The 21,567-nt window shown below is 34.5% G+C and overlaps 1 protein-coding gene across 1 annotated transcript in view; it reads right to left on the reverse strand.

Annotated features, from left to right (window-relative positions):
- The window catches only part of Mdga2 (MAM domain containing glycosylphosphatidylinositol anchor 2), a 779,363-nt gene that overhangs the window by 468,892 nt on the left and 288,904 nt on the right, over positions 1-21,567 (reverse strand). The window lies entirely within an intron of this gene.

Genomic DNA, 21,567 nt, shown 5'->3' on the forward strand with positions numbered 1-21,567 from the left:
AGGGAGTAACATGGTTCTCATTCCAATTAATTAAAAGAAAAGAAATAGGTATAAAATTCTGAAAATAAATGAGGAGAGGGGTTTTAAATTGTCTCGGGATATGAATAATTGCAAATGATAGTAAGTCATTTTGTGTTGGGTGTGGAGATAAAATACACAAAATGGAAAGAAACCAGAGATTTGATAAAGCTGAATAAAAGAATGATACAAAAAAAAGAGGAGAAGTACATTATTCAGATGGTTGCCTCTGTCTGGACTAGAGACTAATTTTCTTAGCATTATAATCTGCAATATTATGTAGTCTAGATAGTGTATTATGTGGTATCCAACCTCCCATGAGAAAATTTTATATATTATTAAAGGATTGCATTATAGATAACATCAAGGAGACTCTATGCCATTATAGCCTATATTTTGTTTAAAATAAGTCTGTAATACCTGTTATTTTAAACTGACATGCCTTCATGATAATGTGTTTGAAACTGCACATGCATTACAACATGAGGCTGAATTTTCTTAAAAAACATGTTTTTTTCCCATGAGAGTTGGTTAAATAATTGTACAGTGCAAGGGAGCAATTTCATTCTCAAATTTGTCTTAAAATAATCTGTATGCTTACTGTATTCTTTTAAATAATCTAGGTGAGACAATCTTAGGTCTCAATACTTATGAGTCCTTAATTGTCTGTTCATTCTTTTAATTAGCTTGTCACCAAACTAGATCATAAGGATTAGAATGAGTGATACTTCATTATATTTGATGTGTTTGGTTTTTAAGAATTTGTGCAAGCTTACAGTTTGGATAGTATATATTAAATGGGTAGATCCTGGTAACTCTATTATGTCAACAGACAGAGATAATATGTTGCTAAAAAACACAGGGACTATTTAGACAGATCTTATCTTATTAGCAACCTACAATACAATCTCTTAATGTTTCACATTCAACACACACATGGTTGCTTCTGATATTCAATGCCAAGCACAGAAGAATGATCTCAACCTCACTAATCTGTGCAAATTTATAGCACAATTAAACAATCATAAAATTTCTTAAGTGCCTCATAGATTATAAAGCTTTCTAGATCTGCAAGAGAGGAGAATTTGACATATTTATTAGAATTTGGTTGTAAAGGGCAATAATAAAATTTTTGATTACATCATAAATGACTTACTCAAATGTATAGACTCTCATCACAGTTCTATGATTACACAAACATCTGCTGGTTTTTCATGCACACAAAGGAAAGGAGAAACTCTGGCATTACTAACTTGGTTTGGTTTTATATTAATTTACTATATCTAGCCTCTTGATCATTGTTTTTTCAGACCATAAACATCAGTCTCTGTCTTGGAAAAGTCACCTTATATTACGTTACTTGAGTGTTTACAATAGCAGCTTACACCAGTGTTCACACAACACAAGGCAACAATCACAATAAAAAAATAGTGTTTGAACAGTTAGTGAATATTCTAATCAATCCCACAGCTGTGCAGTATATATCCATTTGTATCTCAAATTTCTTCTCACAGCACATATCCTCTTTCAGAAAGTTATAGAAGGACAAAAGTTATATTTCAGTGGGTCATTCCAGTTCAGAAGATACATTTTAGAGCTTCAATATTCATCCCTGCAATATTGAAATATTTACACATTTATGAAATCAAACAGTGTGTCTATTCATTCCTGAGACATGATGCTGACCAATACCAACAGCATGTGTTAAAGTTCATACGTTAGCAGCCATTCCAACCAGGTCACAATGTTCTAACTCAACCAATAAAGTAATTTTAGATTTTTGTCCTTATTGGAAACATAATTTCAAGAATTAATAGGATCTGTTAACATTTAGTCAGAAATCAAAGTCTTTGTATTTACTTCTGGTTGAAATTTATCATGGGTAATAAATTTGTATCTTTCACAAGAACAGTCCATTTAAAACCTAACATTTTCATTTTTAACCACTCTGTCTCCAAAGTATGAGGAAATGTGTATCCATGTAGGGTAGAGTTGTAAGAGAATGTGGAATTTCTTTGATAGCTTAATCAAGCTTTAATAATATAAAATTTTTCAATCACAAATGATATTTAACTAAATTTGATGTTTCCCAAGAAATATAACACAGACAACTTTCTTTTCAGACAGTCTCACTATGTTGTCCTTACTAGCCTGGAACTTTCTACAAAGACAAGGCCAAATTTTTACTCACATAGTTCTACTCCCCCTTACCTCAGGTACTGGCATTTAATGCAGATGACAGAACAAATGGTCAGTAATAAACTCTTGAAAACATCATATTACATGGGACACTTACTTGAAAACATGAATTTTAAAGCTAATTTTCTTTTAAAAATTAAAAATGTGAATGTAGTTTTATAAGCACAGGAACACACGTTTATGTATTCATAGTCATATGGATAATTTCTCTAATAAGTTTAGCATTTATGTTTTTTGATAAATTTTATTATATATTACAAAGAAAAACTAAAGAAATAACAGAATCCATCAAATATATATTCCCTGACATTAGATGCATAGGTAATAAATTACTTTTGATCTAAGAAATATATGTGAAGGAGAAAGGAAAGATGGCAGGGAACTGATAGCCAACCATTCCTGAAGTGTTTCCAGAGACAGTTTGGGTACTCAGAATTTAGGGTCCTCACTTTTATAGGTAATCATTTAATTTTGTCAGCAAAACTAGAGATCACCACAGGGTATACTCAATTGCAATGATTCTGGCTAGTATAACTCTCAAGACACCAATTCATAATCCAATCTACAAATAAATTTCCTGCTGTCTAATTTATAATGAGAAATATCAGTGCCAAGCAAACCACTGAAGATCAGTGTAGTCTTTGCCAGGTTCCAAACCCAAATGAGAAATCAAAAGTATGAACAACATTGATTTTTAACCATTATTTCCTGATAGAGAAGAAGCAGAAACGTAACATCAATCCTCACCACCTCCAATTTTGCCATTTTGGGGAATTTAATGCCAATCTAGGACCAAATCCCCAGGGTTTTGTTTCATAGTAGCAGCAATATCATTTGTTGGCATCAGAACTGAATTACTTCATTTCCAAATTGTTTTTTCAAACATTCTCACAGGGGCTGGAGGATAGTTCAATAAAAGAGTGCATGTCCAGCGTTTTAAAAGTTCTGTATTCAATCCTCTGCATCACAAAAATCTATACAAAGGAAGTCTTTCTACACTGTCAGGCATGTCAACATCCTTTTATGGGACAGTGCATAAGAGGATTAGTAAGTTGTCAGCAGCATTCTGTCAAGTGGGGGCAAACCGTAACCGTCTCTTCTAAAAAACATGAACTGGGGGATTGGATCTTAGACTCTTTACCAAATTGGACAATCAATACCAGTGGCTTATAATTGCAGTTGCTTTCTAAAATATATAATTCATTTGGGGACATTATATATTCAAACTCAATATTGTAGAATTCTCCCTGATGTGATCTTATTTCTCGTGTTATTTTAGACCAAACTTAGAAAATACTGACTTAGCTGACATGTGCTGATCACTGACTACAAATTCCTGGTTTCTTGGTTATGACTTCACATGCTCTATGTACTAATCACATTTAGTTCCTTCTACTGATCCACAGCCCTGTATTTCCCTGCACACAGACCTTGTTCTAAACATCTCAGAGAAGATATTTCGTTCAATGTCAGGCAAAAGAAAGATAGATTTCACAAAAAAAATATTCACAGGGAAACTATTTGTTTTTAGAAACTGTAATTTATTTATATAGGTACAAGTCAAATAAATAGTATCAATCATAACAAAATGTACTGATATTGGCATTTTGGCCATGCTAGCCTATAACCAAATAACCAAATACTGTAGATGTCACAGGGTGAAACAACTAAGTATGGGTTGTTTTTTTATGCTTATAATGATATAATGGAAAATAAATCATATTAAAAATAGAAGCATGTATCCCTTTTAGGCAATTTCCTAATATCTAAGTGGACTTCTTTACATTTTCAAAATGTGTTGTATGAATATGTGAGTACATGATCATGTACATCTATGCATGCAACATGTGTGTGCATGTAAATGTGGGACTGTGCATGCCACAGCACATATGGACAGGTGAAAGGACAATCTCAGGTACTGGGTCCTTGTTCTCTACTTTGTGGCAGAGTAGAGAGTCATGTGTCTCAAATGAATACACTCAAGATAAAATAAATACTCTGTTCTTTAAGATCACAATAGGGTGAGAGAGTGGCATGAAGGAAGTGGGGCATGTAGTATTGTACTTCCTAGGGCAGACTCCATCATGGGGAAGTATACCCTCAAATGCAGATGTATCTGTGGGGAGAGGCAGGAATGTCTCAGGTGAGCCACGAGTTTAGGGAACAGATGACTGTTGAAGATATTTTGAGATAGGTCAGGTCCTAAGTAGAAAGTGGTCTTTTGAGTGAGGGTAAACAGTAGCTTGAATGTGTCTGGGCTGGCATTGCAGAAGGGGAGGAAATCATAGAAACATATATTCTGTATTTCTATTGACGATAAAAAAGTATCTGTAAAAGCTATGATTCTGCTGTGGGAAGAAAGGAGAGGGACTTATCTCACATTTACAGTAAAGCAGTGGAAACCACATCTGTTTGGCTGAATAAGAGCAGGAGTATGGAAAAGTGCTTTGCCTGGGAGAATTTTAACACAAGATGTCTAGCCATGAGTTGGGGAAGCAGTAAACACAAACACCACGGAGCCCCAGGGACTCACATTTATATACTGAAGCCACACCAGAATACACAATGCTTAAGACATTAGAAGGTATAAGGAAAGAGGAGGTAAGTCTACTTTTAGATAATTCTTTTGGCCAAAAGGTGGCCCAGTACCTTAGGTTCCGATGAGTGAGTCCTAAGCATTGCCCTGCATCAGGAGGGCATTGTGACTGAGTGCAGAGAACTAGTAAGATGACGTGGTTCTGTGATGAGCTGCGTACCCCCCGCCCCCCCCCCCAGCTCAAACAAGGCATAACTAAGTTTGGCCGTGTTCCTTGCATCAGCATTACTAATTTTTCACTTATCAGCCTCATGTAGACACTGACATTCCCTTTCTTTCCTTCCTTTTGTTATTTCACTCCCGTTGGATTTCATGATGGTTTCTTTTGAGAATTATCTTGAGTTGATACAGCGTAATTAACTGCCAAAGAGTGAAAATAATTTATCTAACAAAACAGGCAGACCCCCAGGAACAAAGATGCCATTTACATTCACTGTCTAAATAAAATGACACAAAACACAACAAGCAAGTTTTTTCTCCCCTTTAAAAAGTTTAACACTTATTGCAATTTCATATTGCTTTGTTAACTGATATGCTAAAGCTTTCCTGGGGATGTGATGCCTTCATTGCTTTTTCTTCATACTTATTCATTACATTATCACATGGGCTATATGGATCTATAAATGCATTAAAAAGAAATGAGGTAAGGCTGAATGTAATTCTTTGGAATATAACAGCTGTAGGTATCTAAAAAGATCAAGAACTATTCATGACTCAGTTTAACGATGGGACTCACCACTTACAGCTGATACCTCTACCCTGATTCTCAGAGACATCACAAGACTGCACCTCCATTCATCTAGAATTAACTGAGTTGTCAGCACCACCCGCTTTGGAGAGCAAACAGCTCATCATTGTTTACCACACAATCATGCTGAACTCCAATAGTTTCCCTCACTTTCTTCACAACTTCCTCCTGCCCTCTTTATCCTCGGCAGTTATCAAAAACATTTCTTCTGGTGGCTAAGACATTTCTATATTTCATAAAGAGGGTAGCATTTTTAGCTTTGGCATGTGCACAGCCAGGGATTTTTCACAATGCCATATTGTCGGGACAAATGTTTTCCTTCTCATCCTATTGTTAGAGATTGCCCAGGGTGAAGCTGATTGATGGTCTTTTGTGAGAGGAACCTCCTCTTGATAATATAAAAACAAACACATTTGATGTAATGTTTTGCTAGGCGAAACCAGAGTCATTTGTGAATCTAGTTCATTCTTCCCTTAAACGCTAGTTACAGTCCCACAAAGATTATTAAAGAATATGAGCCCCTCACCTGTGATCTTCAGTAGTAGGGACATGTGAGATGACTAAAAACACCAAGATGCAAATATCATATGGTCTTTGAGCATATTCTGAAGAGGATGCTACAGCAAATATTTATGTTTTTGAATAAAATGACTGTTTGGCTCCTTAAAAACAAGTCCTATCTATGTTCTCGAAAACACAGAGTATTTCTTATGGTGAATATAATTAATACCTACTAACCTTTATAAAGGGACTTTTTTCCATCTTGTCTTATTTTTTTCAAGTAACTTTGCAAAATATATTTTTAATTAAAACTTTGCATCTGGTGAAATAGGATTAGGTGAATACATATGGGGCTTTTATCTATCTGAGGGCTTCTGTCTAAGGCAGATGGGAGCTAGGAAACCGTGTATTTTCTCCACCAATAATAACTTAGGATTAAGTTAATAAGTTTCTCTGAATAAGGAAACTTATTCAAGAGCCATTTCCATAGTACAATTTGACTTTTTATTACATCAATATAGAGCACCACTTAACAAAGAACTCTAGAGCAGGTGTGTGTGATACACACAATCAATGGATGGGTAATCATTATTTCAGAGCATAATAAAGTCTTGTAAGAGAATAACCTAAAGTAGAAAAATCTTGGCCTATTTTTCTGGAAATTCATTTTGATTTTTCAAGAATGAAATTGAAAAATAAATAATAACATTTCCTTTTCTACATCTCTGGCCCTTGGATAAAAAAAAATTGGGAAGGAAAACTCGAACTATTTTTAGTTAAGACTTGGCAAAAAGCAGATGCAAAGAGTAGTTCTCCTATTCTGAATACTAAATATTCAACAGATGGTTCTGCTTAGATTTCATCCCATCTGGAAATTCTCCAACAGGAAGCAGAAATGGTACTCAAAAGTGTCCCTTAAATAAAACTGCTTATTAAAAAATATATCTTATGCATGCTACAACATGAAAGGTAAGAACTCACATTGCTTTTAATGCAATGAGAGTTGATGGACTTTTCCAATATTCTTCATAAAATATCACTCCTAACAACTGTTTTCATATTTATTACAAGTGAACTATTAAGAAAATCAAAGAATATAATCTCAGAGGTTGGATTCTTCTTAAATTCCTCCTTCTGGAAATTCTAGAAAACAGCTCTAGACTACACTGTGTCTCTTCAACAAATTCAAGGTTGTTACTGACCTTGCCCCACACACTCCTCTCAGTCCTACATCAAGCTAATGGTTAAACAATAAAACCAAAAAGAACTGACAATCTGACAGTATGAAGCATCTTCCATGGTAATACTCAAGAAGAATTTCAATTAGGCTCAAAGAAAGGGCATAAATTAACTAGCTTGAACACTGGATATTTTATATGCTAGAGAAGTAGAGTACATGTTGGCATCTTTCTTTCCATTACAAACCAAATGTGTTTGTGAACACATATGTAAGTGAGTTGAGCCAAAAGTAGTTTGGCTCAAATGGATAATTTCATATTAATTAGAAGACAACTAGAAAATAACCTAGCAAATAGTCATTAAGTATTAACTATTATTCTCGATTGACTGCTGCTTGAACTAATGGAATAACTTATGCAAATTTTGGACTGTCATGCTTCAGAATTTTAGCCAATACAGATCTGTGGGAGAAAACCTGAACTGAGTGTTGTTCTTACTTCATTTATGACTACTGGTTAAGAATTTCATTCATTCATATAATACATTTTGATCAAATCTGACCCTCATTTTCTCTTATCCTCCCAGCACCTTTCCCTCAAAAATTAATGTGTTTGTTTGTTTGACTCACTAAGTTTACTTAGTGCTGCCAATATGTGCATGGATACTTTCCCAGAGACCATATCCCTGAAGAAAACCAATTCTCTATCCCAGCCATTAACCACCAGTAGATCCACAGCTAGGGCTGCTACTTCATGACACCCTTCCCCATTCGTGAGTTTGTGATACCAATTCTGTACTAGAGAAAACAAAAGGAAAGGACAGTTTTTGAAGACTGTGTGTTCAAATTTCACCATCTGAGTCTGAGATGCTCATAACACAAGCAAAAGCTGGAGTATGTGATTGGTGATAAAATTTTGGAATCACTAACATACTGTGGAAAACAGACATGGAAATTTAGTAGGTCATTGGAAGAATAGGAAGAAGAGTAAAGTGTTAAAGTTGTTATTATTAGGGTTGCCAGCTTGAAAAGAGTGGATGGGATAGGACATTCCAGGGTTCCCGAAAGGTTGATTGCATGTTCAGGTCTATCATGGGGGAAATGTAATGTTACGGAATTCAGGAAATAGATATTTTTACAGTATAAAATAGTAGAAAAATGCCAAGTAAAATCAGAATTGAGAAGGATCCTAGAAAGAAGGCAAAAGTGAGGTTTTAGGCTGAAATGAAAGAACTGAAGTGGATTGAGTGGTAATTCTAAGACGAGGGAATAAAATGAGAATCATCGTCACATTCTTGATTTCTTTAAGGCTTATTTTAAAAATAGAATGAACATCACAACGAAGCAGTGACTTTAGCCAGAGAAGTAGGTGCAGTGGTATGAAAGACAAGAACAACAGACTTGCATTGTGTTCCTTCCCGAAGGAACAAGAACGCATTAAGGCCCCATTTTCACCATCAGCAATGCTGGAGATGAATGAAGGAAAGGAGCTGAGAATACACATGTTTCTACAGACAGAAGGATATTCTAACCATTACAAGAGCAATTTCCATTTAGGGAAGAAGATATTTGGCATGTTTCACCATCCTGTGGAAGTGCAGTTACAAAAGACAAAACTAATTTTTTGTTTCCACAGTGCCTTGGGTGGAGGTCAGTGTGTCCAAGTGGAGGGTGGGCTTCTGGTGAAACAGCTGTGCAGAAGTGGAGTTTAGCATATTTTTCTCCTAACATAAATGGAGCTCTTTCAATGACAGTCTCACTATGCTTAGCTGGACAAAGGCACCCTTTCCATTCCAGAAGGCCTTAAGGAAGATAGTTCTTTCATATTTACTTATTTTAAATATGCAATTAAATTTACACTTTTAGTAAATTTGACTGTCAAAAATCACAGTAAAGAGAGAAAATAGGAAGAAATAGGAAGCAGTGTTTTCATGTCTGTACATGTAAAACTGTGCTTCTCATTTATACATATTCCTATATTTATAATAAAATAAAATAATAAAATTATATATATATATATTTAAAATGTTTATTTGGAAGAAAAAATTGTACATTAAGTACAGAAAGCAGAACATATGTAGAAAATAATGAAACATGACGAATTTTAATACTTTTGATACTCTCTACATTACCCAAGAGACTTTCTAAATTTTGTGACACTCAAGAATCAAAAAGGACTACAATGAAATAACATATAAATGTTGCATTTGAACATGTTTTTGAATTAGTATATTTAAGTGAAGACATTTGTTGTTTGACACACATTAGTTTTAAAGTATCATTGCCCTTCCACTTACTGCCTCTGTCGTGGTAAAAAGAAATGATTGATATATGTTTGGTGCAAAACTCATTCAGCTACATAATGTGTGTGTTAAATATTAGTCTAAAGACATGTTTAGTAAGTGGCATCCTGCCAACTTAGAACTGAATTTCACCAGACAACATTGTGATAGTTCAGTTCTTAAATAGGAATCAAATAAAAGTCTACCAGTCACACATGTAGCACAAACTGAGGTCTTAGAATTTCACCACTTCCAAATACCTCCTTTGGGTAGTGATGATATAGGAAATAATACTGGTAAATGCTGAGTCCAAAAAGGATGCCATCTCTCTGCTGATAGGAATACGGGCATCTCTGGTGGGCAAATCCAGAGTGAGATATCCTCAGCAAATCCTGAACTCAAATCTCCTCAGATTTCTGTATGTAACTATTTACATGGAGAATAGAAGACAGAGGTTAGAAGATAGAGGAGAGATGGATGTGCTGAAGGCCTCATTGTTGTGATGAACAAAAACCCACAGTGGGGACAACTCAGAGGACAATTACCTGGATTCTTCTATAAATACATGAATTGGGAGGAGAAGGAGGAAGAGAAAAGGAGACTGAGGAAGTCAAAGAGGTGCAGCTTTTATAAACCCCAACAGATAAGTAAATAGGCATCACACAAACTTGGGTTTGCGACAAAAATAAAATTTGGTTTTAACAAACATAACTGCATTAAAATTTGAGACAATTAGGGGCATCGGATCATTAAATAGCATTTTAAGTGATGTTTGTCACTGCAATTGTGTTTGTAACTTTTTCTTAATCTAGGTCTGGGGATGTGGCCCAGCTTGTAAAATACTTGCTTTAAAAACACAAGGACCTAAGTTTTACTGTGAGAAACTGTGTTTTTTTAAAAAAAAAGCAAGATAAGGTTACATACACTCATATTATAACCCTAGAGGTAGAGCTATCGAAACAGATAGGTCCATAGGAGGATACCTGAGTCTGACATCTGGCTCCCACTAATATGCACACTCATGTATGCTTGCATGTATGAATGCATGCACACACATATAACACACAATGCACACGTGTGTGCACACACAAACTGTTATCTAAAGGCAGATTCTGAAGTATGAGGCAATTTAAAGCAAATAAATAACAGTGTCAGGTTTTTGTGAGCATTTCCATGGGCTTCAAGAACACTATTAAACATTTTTTTTTTTTTTTTTTTTTTTTTTTTTTTTTTTTGGTTTTTCGAGACAGGGTTTCTCTGTGTAGCTTTGCGCCTTTCCTGGGACTCACTTGGTAGCCCAGGCTGGCCTCGAACTCACAGAGATCTGCCTGGCTCTGCCTCCCGAGTGCTTGGATCAAAGGCGTGTGCCACCACTGCCCGGCCACTTTTTTTTTTTTTAAACATTTTTTTTTTCCAAGAACATTATTAATCTTTCCAAGTTCCTTCTTTTCTTCTCACACTTTTATTATTTAAGGCAGATTTTTAAGGTCATGCATCTTTGTAGCATTCTGCCAAAGGGAGACACTGACAACATGAAAGGCAGGAAAAGAAACAAGACTAAAGTATATTTCCTTGGTTTTCACTCTTAAGAAGAAGACAAGGTTAGACATGGCTAGAGAAGGCTGTTTCTCTCTTGAATGTCAGAGACCCTGTTGAGCGACCCCTCCTACACTAGGATGCTCACATTGTGGCAAGAATCATTTCTTTCCCTTACCTTCCCAGCACCTGTCATGGCAGCGGCTTCCCACAGTAGAAATGTTCTTGTTTCATTCTCTTTTGTCTTTTTACATTTTGAAACTGGGTGGAGTGAATGAAGTTCTACTAATTGCCTTGCATAAGTGATCATGTAGCTGGGATTCACCAATACAGTCTCCTTTTATTGTTAAGAAGTTACTCAAATTAACTGTGTCATTGATCTAGAGACCTATGGTGACTTTTAAAAAATATGTTGACCTTTTAACAAGGTATTATTAAAGGTTAACCACTTTTTGGCAAAGATCCTAATTTACTATGTCAGTAAAATATTGTAGAATTTAATGAGAGATGTAGCTAGAAAACTCAATTTGTTAAGATGTATTTATCAAAAAATATCTCTTTAGGATACTTAAATATTTATCTTCCAAGATTATTTTTTGTTTCTAGCCAACATACACACAAGCATAATTTTGGAAGTCTGTTATATGACTTGCTGTGTCCACATAACTCTAGACTACAGTTACACATATTTGAAAAAATGATTAAATACAGCATACTTCAAGCTCTAAGACTTTCCTTATCTAATTGGGAAAATTTAGAAATTTAGATATGTAAATCAAATACTCAGACAAAGGCCACCTTTTTGAGTTTCCCTCCTTTTGCTTGGACTATGGTGTGTAAATTTGAGGATGGTGATTTCTGTCTTAATTCTATGACAAATCACTGATTAACCTCAATGTGTGATAACCTTTTGTTTTCAAATTGTTTTTAATTTTTTGTTTGCTACAAAGGTTTTTGAATAAAGACTATAAAAGACAGAATTTCCAAGTCTCTCTTGCTGCTAATTATTTTCATGAAGGAAAGGATTTTCCAATAGGTTATAAGCAAGGGTGATACAGGGGACATCTAAAAATGGTCTTCGGTAAGAGAAGATCTTTTAAATATCCTCTTACCTGCTGACTATAAACAGGCAGCAATGTTGTGAGTTCCTACAACTACCTTGGATCAAAATATCTTTGAGGTTTGAGCAGAGAATTTTAGATCTCAACATAATGGATAACTGACTTAATCCTTAATTAGATTCTAGCATTTTCAACATAAAATAAACAACTAATATTGTTTATTATTAATGACTAATATTGTGATGTTTTGTTAACATTCCCTTTATAAACGAACCATATAAGAACTGGCATCTTGGTATTTTCTGCTCTAACCAGATTCCTGTCACCCTGCCAATGTTTTCTTGATGTTAAACATACCAGCTTCACAAAGACCAGACTTGCCTTGACTTAGACATTGTTTTTTAAGGGTGGAGGGTTGAGCTTTGGAACCAAAGACAGCATATATTTGATCTTATGTCCATAGATAACTCTGAATATTTGCTAGAAATCAGCAAATATTCTGATCACATTCTGAAACTATTTATGTTTTATCAGTTAGAGAATCTGCTTTTTCTTAAGTAATTACCTGTTATTTACTCCTCTCTGAATGATGACCCATAATTCTACTATTAACTGGTCTGATCTATCGCAGAGCATTAATGCATTTTATGGCTCCATATAAAATCAAGGTTTGCATAATTTGTTTCTACTTGTCTTTCAGGGGTAATGTTGAGGGAAAGTAATTCAGGATGTTATTGAGGTATCATACCATTTCATTTTGACTGAATGTACACAGAAAGATGAAAATTACAAGAGAATAGATTAGATTATAAGTGGGAGCATAGATATTGAGGGATTATTTGAATTTACATAAAGATACATCACATAAATTAAATTATAATTATATAAGAATTATATTATCAGTATGAATTGATCATTTATGGGCTACTGTGTTTATATATGATCATACAGAAACCAACATGAATAATTAATTGTTTTGAGATAAATTCTCAAGTATGAAATTCCACTGAGAGAATATATCTCTGAAGCAGGGATTGGCACATAGCCCTATTACTTAAGTGATTTCCCACTTTAGCAGCTTTCACATTCATATGCAGTCTTTGTGAGTAGATACAGAAAGTATGAAATGATTCAGTGTAAGTTTCAACAGAAGCCAGGAGACTTCTGCAAAGAAAAGTGGTCTCCTGTGCAGTTGCATTACTTTCCTAGGACCAAGTATTTGTTTCATTTTCCTGACAAGTACCAAACTGACAGTGACCATTCACTTAATTTACAGTTTTATTCTTACTTAGAAAACTATAAATTCAAGGGTAAGGATTCACTGTCTTTAAAATTGCCAATTTCCTCTGTGAATCCCCACTAAGAATTTGTTAGATGTGATAAAAGGTCTAAACATCATCCTCCTGGACTCTTAAGACAGCTTGAAATGAACATTGTGCTTCTGTTATCTGATCTATATTACTGAAAAAAATCCCTAGATTTATGCCATTCTCTAATAGGTCTCATGTCAATACCTAGGAATAAGATAATCATCCTTTTAGTCATTATGAATTGCCAACTGAGTTAGAATAGACACAATTTCACAGATCATTTCAGAAAAATCAGGAAAACACTCAAAACACTTGAAGATACAAATGATTAATATAATTAGTAAAGGCTTTTGATTTTTTCAGCTACTCATGGTAGGCCTCAAAGTTGTTTGCACTTTACAGGTAAAAATGAATAGATATCCATATACACATATAGAATTCGATGACATATAATAAGAAGATGTTACAAGAAAATAATATTTCTATTTTCTTAGTTTTTAGTTCTTCCTTTGTAGAGATAACTAGATATTATCTGAAATAATGTTTATGAAATGTACAGCAAGATGTCTGACATGCTATTGCTTCAAAAATATGTATTTTGTATATTTCATATTACTTACAGCTCTTGTAAGAACAATTACAGGAAAATGGGAGCATTTATAAAATTTCTTTTCAAACTAATGAGAACTTTTAGGAAAGGTAATTAAATATTTTCTATGTTTTAACAGCAATCCAGGCATTTTTTTTTGTATTGGAATTGTTATGTTCTTTAGGAAATGCTTATTGGCACAACAAATTTCCTGTAGATGTCATGGGTTAAATTATGACCTCAAGAATCACAGAGTGAAGTCCTAATCATCAGTATCTTACATAATAGGTATATTGAAGAAAAATTAAGATCGTTTAGTTAAAAGATTCCTTTAGCATAAGTTTTAATTCAATATGTCACCTTTATAAAGAAAAATAGAAAACTCTAAGCAAAACAAGGGCAAATGAAAACATTGAAATAGTAAATATCTCCCAACAGAGAGAAATCTAGGACCAGATGTACTCATAAGTTAACTCTGCCAAAAGTCAAAGAAATATTAATATCAAACCTTCTTAAACACTTCTAAGATATAAAGAAGTAGGAACACTTCCAAACTCATTGATTTAGTCCAGCATCACTCTGATGTCAAAGCCAACAACCTCAGAAAAAAGAAGTCTACAAGCCAATGCCCTTATTAAACACAGATGCCAAAATTCTCCACTACACACTAGCAAATCAAATTCAATAACACATCAAAAAGCAGGACTATTGCTGTGGTGGAAGATTGGTTTAACATATGGAAAGCAGTGAGGTCTATGATATGAATGATGAATGATGAATGATGGTAGCAGACATTTATATACATACATACATACATACATACATACATATATGCTACATATATAAATATATAGGAACGAAACTTGATAACAAAAAACCTTGGTATAATCTTTATTTTGCTAATAAGGAAAAACTATGGTTATTGGGTGTATGAAAAGATTTTCAACACGGCTAACCTCAGAGAAAGTAATTAATGTGAAGTTAGAGTTGATATCACATTCATGAGTGTGGCTATTATAAAAATATTGGATATAAGAAGCATTGGCTATAGGCTGGAGAAAATAAACATTTAGTAGGGACTTACACTGGCACAGCAATAGTAAATAACTGTCCAAATATTTTCTTTAAAATATATCTATCAGCCAGGCGATGGTGGCACATAACTTTAATCCCAGCTCTTGAGAGGCAGAGGCAGGCAGATCTCTGTGAGTTCAAGGCCAACCTTGGCTATAGAGTGAGTTCCAGGAATGGCTCCAAAGCTACACAGAGAAACCTTGTCTCAGAAAAACTAATACATGCATATATATATATATATATATATATATATTATATGTATATATTTACATATATGTGTGTGTGTGTGTGGTGTGTGTGTATCATATAATCCAGCTACCTTTCCTTAGGTTATGGACATAGAAAATAAACTTAACATAGAAGTATTTAGATTCTAAATTTTAGTATAGCTTTGCTTAAAAAACATATGGAAATACTTTAAGTGTCCATTAATTGATAAATCCATACATTTTGAGAAGGATTTGACTCATCCTTTTAAAATAAGATTCTGCCATTATTGTAATCAAGGATAAACATGGGCAATATTATACAATACTGAATAAACAGGGCATAGAGAGGGGGAGAAGGCAAGTGATTATGAAATGACTAAAATTATGGCTAAGGAGGATAGTGTGAAATGTAGAATTCCTTGTCAGAGGTAAGAAGATGTAATTAGATAAGATGACTGCATTTCTAGGAATCGAATGCACAGGAGGATTATAGTATTAGGTTTGCACTGTATAATGCAAATTTGCTAAACATCAAATTTAAGCAACCTTAACTCAAAGGGTATCTACATGTTTTACTCTAGCCATTTTTACATTATTATGTATGTCAGACAATCATGTTGTTTACTTTAAAGGTAAAGTTACTAAAAGTACATAATTTTGACACATACAACCATCTGAAGGGGTTGAATACACAAGTGTGCTACTGCATAAAGATGAATCAAATGGGTGGGGCACTGAAAGCCAAGAAGGAAGATTTAGATGCACCCTGCGAAATCTTTCATCCTGGACTTCATGATGCAGAAAAAGATGAGACATTCTGTTGTTTCATCTTTCCACTATGGAGTTGCATATTAAAGTAGTCCAGCAAACCTAATACACTACTCACCAAATAGTAAGAAACTGTATACTCATAATACCCTACTATCATCACTGATCTTAGTAGGAAGTAAGTAGTAGGAAGGCTGTTAACTTTATTTTCAAATGACTGATTCTGCTGCCCATATTATACTTCCAACACACTACTCAAATTGAAATCTTCTGTGCTACACAGTGCCTTGAAGAGAGGTTGCTGACCTTTGGAACACCGGGCTAGGGACTAGGTGATTCTCTGAGACTGATGACTCCTTTCAAGAATCCCTCAGGCTCAAAGCAGAGAATCAGTAGTTTGACTGATCAATGATCATTACACCAATACTGGCTAATTAAAAGACAGCAATGAGATGTAACGAAATGATATAAGATGTAACACGAATCTTAGAAGGTTCTATTAATAAAATCAAATTTGAGCCAGGTATTGGGGTGAACGCTGAATGATCAGAGAAACAGAACAAGCCACAGCCACCTCACCTGGCCTTCTCAGCTGATGCTGTTTTCTCTGACTGGACGCTTCTGAGTCCTCATCCAGATGATCTCAGCTAAAATGTGCTGCTCCAAAGCCTAAAAGCTTAACCAGTCTAGTTCCTGGTTTTCATGCCTTATATACCTTTCTGCTTTCTGCCCTCACTTCCTGGGATTAAAGGCTCACTTTCTGGCTGTTTCCAGTGTGGCCTTGAACTCACAAAGATCCAGACAGATTTCTGCTTCTGGGATGTTAGGATTAAAGGCATGAGTGCCACCATTATCTAGCCTCTATGTCTAGTGGCTGTTCTTTTCTCTGACTCCAGATAAATTTATTAGGGTGCACAATATTTTGGGAAACACAATACCTCCACAATAAGAAGTAGTAACAATGCATTAAAAATTTTGTTATAAGTTTCAAGTCTTATTTGTTCTGTGATTGCCCCCTAGGTGATCCCTGTTTTGACTCCCTTCACCTTGTCCTGTATTTGAAATTCTAAGGAAAAAAATAATCCTGAATAAAAATATTTACTGCCTAAACTGTTTATTCATCTTATAATAGCTAAGACATGTGGTCTTCATATAACATCAGAATGACACATTGTTCTTCAAATATATGCATCAGCTCACACAGAATAGGTAAACAGGTAAAACTTAGGAGCTGGACTGCAGAGTTTAAGATGGCTAATAATGTTCTCATGATAGAATAAAATAAAACAAACAAACAAACAAACAAAAGGAAAGAATGGAAAAGGTGGGGGGAACCCTGCATGAAGAAGATCCCCATGACCAGTTGAGTAGTCTTCCTGTCCAATGCTCCTCTTTTCCATCAGTAGCCCTTTGCACACTTGCATACCTTAAGATGATTCTCTTTTATCGTGAGAGATAGTTTCTGTTTAAAGAACTTGCTGTACAATAATGAGGACCAGAGTTTGTATATCTTAAATCAATGCAAGATCCAGGCAGGCATATCTCCTGTGCCAGCACTCATGAGACAGGAAGATTCCTGGAAACTAGCTAAAAGGAATTCGTAAGTTTCCTTAGAGCACTGCCTCAATAATGAAAATGGAGAGACATAGAGAAAGATACTATAGGTCAAAATTCCAACGCATCAATTATATCATAGCTAAATCTCCAGAAAGGAAGATTGGCATCTCCAAGGACTTTGAAATACTTTTTATTTTCCCATTCCTAAAAGGAAAGTTTCTCTCTCTGTATGTACTGTACTAATGTTATAAATAGTCTGACATTTAAAATCATAAAAGCCAAATGATTTTGAAGATGTTAAGTGTATATATACAGTAAAGTTAACAGATTCCACTCTCCACTTTCAATTAATCAGCTAAATCAGCTATTTCTTAAACAGTGCTCTTTAGGATATAGAAATCTGCTATGCAAAGTACTACACAGTTGGAAAACGTGAGATTACAAATTGTTAATTCTGATTCTTTTTATTCATTTATTTGTGTAACAACTGCATTTACTTATGATTTCATCATATCTTACAGAGATTTTCAATCTTTTTTTCAATTTTCAATACTTTCTTTTTTCTCCCTATTACTTGAATATATTTGGTTAAAATTTTATTAAGTGAAACTAGTAAATTATCAGGTCTTTCCAACAATCTTGAAGAAATACTTTACCAAACACAATGAAATATTTTCTTTTCCATTTTGTGATGTAATATAGGTTTGAGGTTTTGTTTTCTGTTATTATATACACAATGGAGGTTATCTTGCTGGTTTTAACAATAGATATTATTTTATTTTACATATCTTGAACTATTGAAAATAAGGGCAATGAATATTGAAGTGTTAATCCATCAAATGCTTCCAGGAAAATCTTACTTTTAGAAGAGCACTTAGATCCAGATGTATGTGACAATTTTTATTTTTATTGAATATTTTCATCATGTTAAAAAGTCAGTTAATAAAGCTGTATAAATGTATGCAGCTTTCTTTATAAATTGTTATTTTATGAGTAGAGAGCGAGTGGGAGAGAACTGAGAGATTACTTATGGAGAGCTACACATATACTTTTATAATGCAAGTCTACCATACTTTTCATTTGCTTTGTAATTCTTAAGTGTAGATTATAAACATAAGTGCTCAAATATTTCCAAAGAAAACAAAGATGAACTTATGGAAAATTCTACATTAAAGGTGAAAAAAAGAACATTTATACCAAATCACATGCTCAGAGATACATTTTAAGTAGAATCTTGGAACTTCTAGGTATTTGACATCATCTCTTTATTTCACATAACAAGTCCAGTGATTCTTTTTTAATTTATTAATTCTACTTTTACAATATGTATGAGTCATCTTCCAAGGCTAGGCACATAGGTAATTTTTCACTGCTGAAATACTAATTTGTTAATCGTGAATTATATTGCTTGTTAGAGTGAAGTTCTTCCAGTGAGTGACAACCAAATGAGGTCCTTCCTCTAAAGCAAATTCAGGTAATTAAACATGATTGACATTAATCTGTCCCCCACAAAGCCTCACTGACGGAATTGGACCTCTAGAAGAATGTCATCCTGCTATTCAAAGTTGGGTCTTAAAGTTCATTTTCCCATATAAACAATGTGAGAAGAGCTGCCTAGCATAGTCAGGATGGTATTATTCATAATTTTAAGTAAAGTATGGTTTAATGGCTCCATCTAAAAATCAAATCTCTTAAGATATTTTCATGACACAATGTGTAAAAATTGCAAAAATATCTTATGTCGATTTTGAAGGAAACTCATTTATACATACATATATATATATGTATGTATATATATATATACATATATATATAATCGAATTCCTTTTTGAGGAGGATTTATAGCTTGTTTTGTATACTATTGAATGGGATGAGATTTAAACAGCCCATGGTAGAAAGAAAGGACAGCTTGAGTCCTTTGCTCCTTCTCTTTTCACCTCTGGATTAGAAGAATGAAGTGTCTGTCTGAACATAGCTGGATAGTGTTCACCACAGTACTCAACCCTGACTTTATGGTCTGTTTAGGATGACGCCCATGCGTCACAGTAGCTTGCAGTGTGCACAGTTGCTAAGGTGAAGACAATGACATCCATAATAAAGAGTGCTGCTCTTTACTGGTGGAAACAGAGGTTTGACAGCATTTACATAGATTGAAACGCCAAATCATGAGAGTCTAGCAGCTCACCTTCATCTTTCAGTAGTAGCTCAGTGCCTATGGCCAGCACTGAATGACAGAACCCCAAAGGTCCAGAAAACTCAGAAACATTGTACAACAGTTTTCAGACACTGATAAAGAACAATGGTATATTTTTATTTTCTTCCATGTATAACAGAGTAAAGCAGTGACTTCTAAATGGTAAATGATGACTGTTCTTTTTCTAGGAAAAATACAATGAGATTTAAAGAGAAAACCCAGAAGGAAGGACATTTATACCGAGTACTAACCTCCGTCTTGCATAACATATTGCCTCACTGGACCAATGAAAAGAATTTTTCCTCCTCCCTCTGTTTACAAATATTTATAGTCACAGCGTGCCACCACAGCCTAATTTGATGCCATGCCAAGGAGTAGTCATTCTTTTAATCACTCCTCATAAATCAATACTACTAACTCTTTCATCATTTTTTGTGGCTTTTCTCGGAAGCTCTTTTAATTTATCTAAATCTTTTTTAGAGCTGAGGTGCCAAGAACTCAATCATAAAAGCAATCTGAATAACTATGCATGGAGGGAAAAATAAAAAGTGGTGGAATCCAGCTCTATGCCACTATCATAAGTCAGACTTCTGGCAGTGGCAGTTCTTACCCTAGGGCTTCTTCCCACAGCTTGGGGTGCATGCAGAGGGTCTTTTACAAAGCTGTTGGAAGGTGCTCAGGAAAATTAGAATAATACTGGACTGTATAATCCCAACCACCAGTCCTTCATTCCCGGTTACACAGTAATGTCTGCTCTACAAAAAAGAAAAGAGGTAGAAAAAATTGAGGTATGAATACACAAAGACATCTGGCTCCTCTGATCTTCCTCAAATGTCCATGAAAAAAAGAACCTATTCTAGAGTTTTCTACAGAAATGGCAACTCTTTTGAGCCTTTGTTCATCTGTCCCTGGTGAACCAGTTCTTCCGTAGCCCTTATGGTGAAGGCCCTAAGAAGAGCATATCGGTCTTCCATTTCTTAATCTTCTATAGAGTTAGTTATATTTGGAATCTATACTTCAGTCAGTGCTCTCTTCTGTAAGAGATCAGAGAGTATATCCTCAGTTTAATATGTTGTTTATTTATAGTGATAGGAAAATATTTCTGTTTCAAGTGTCATTAAGAAGCTCAAAATTATTGTAGTTTTTTTTCATTATTTTTGCTATTCTGATGGTCTTTACTTCAAGGAATAGATGAGATTTTCAAAGTAATATTTAAAATTCTGGGGATGCATCTCAGTAGGAAAACACAGGTACCATGTGTGGGGCTCAGCCTTTGATCCTCAGCACCAAAGGAAAGTTAGAAAATACTTTAAGCTCTTCAGTCTCTACATCAGTTCTCATACTGTAGCATATCTGGGGGTGTCAGAATTATGAATGACAATATATTTAAACAAAATTTGTTACAGTGAAGTCATTTTTTTTTTTGTTTGTTTGATTTTGGTCCACTAGTTTTCCTTGTAACTGAAAAAAATTCAAATCTATTCATGAAAAGAACTTAAGAATGGAGCCTTAATATGCATGTTAAAAGACTTACAGATTGATGTATTGCATAGTTTGATGCATATTATTAATCAAATAAAAAATTGACAGCTGAATAAGAATGCAGCATAGAGACAGAGAAGAAGAAAAAAAAATCCCACACCAACCAAAAAGCTATTTGCAATTGATCCCTGTGGGCAAAGGTAAAATAAGTTTTCTCCAATGGAGTATCACTGGATATATCAAAACACTGGGTATATCAACTACCA

Source organism: Peromyscus leucopus, chromosome 14 (assembly GCF_004664715.2).
Source record: "Peromyscus leucopus breed LL Stock chromosome 14, UCI_PerLeu_2.1, whole genome shotgun sequence".
Lineage (NCBI taxonomy): Eukaryota > Metazoa > Chordata > Mammalia > Rodentia > Cricetidae > Peromyscus > Peromyscus leucopus.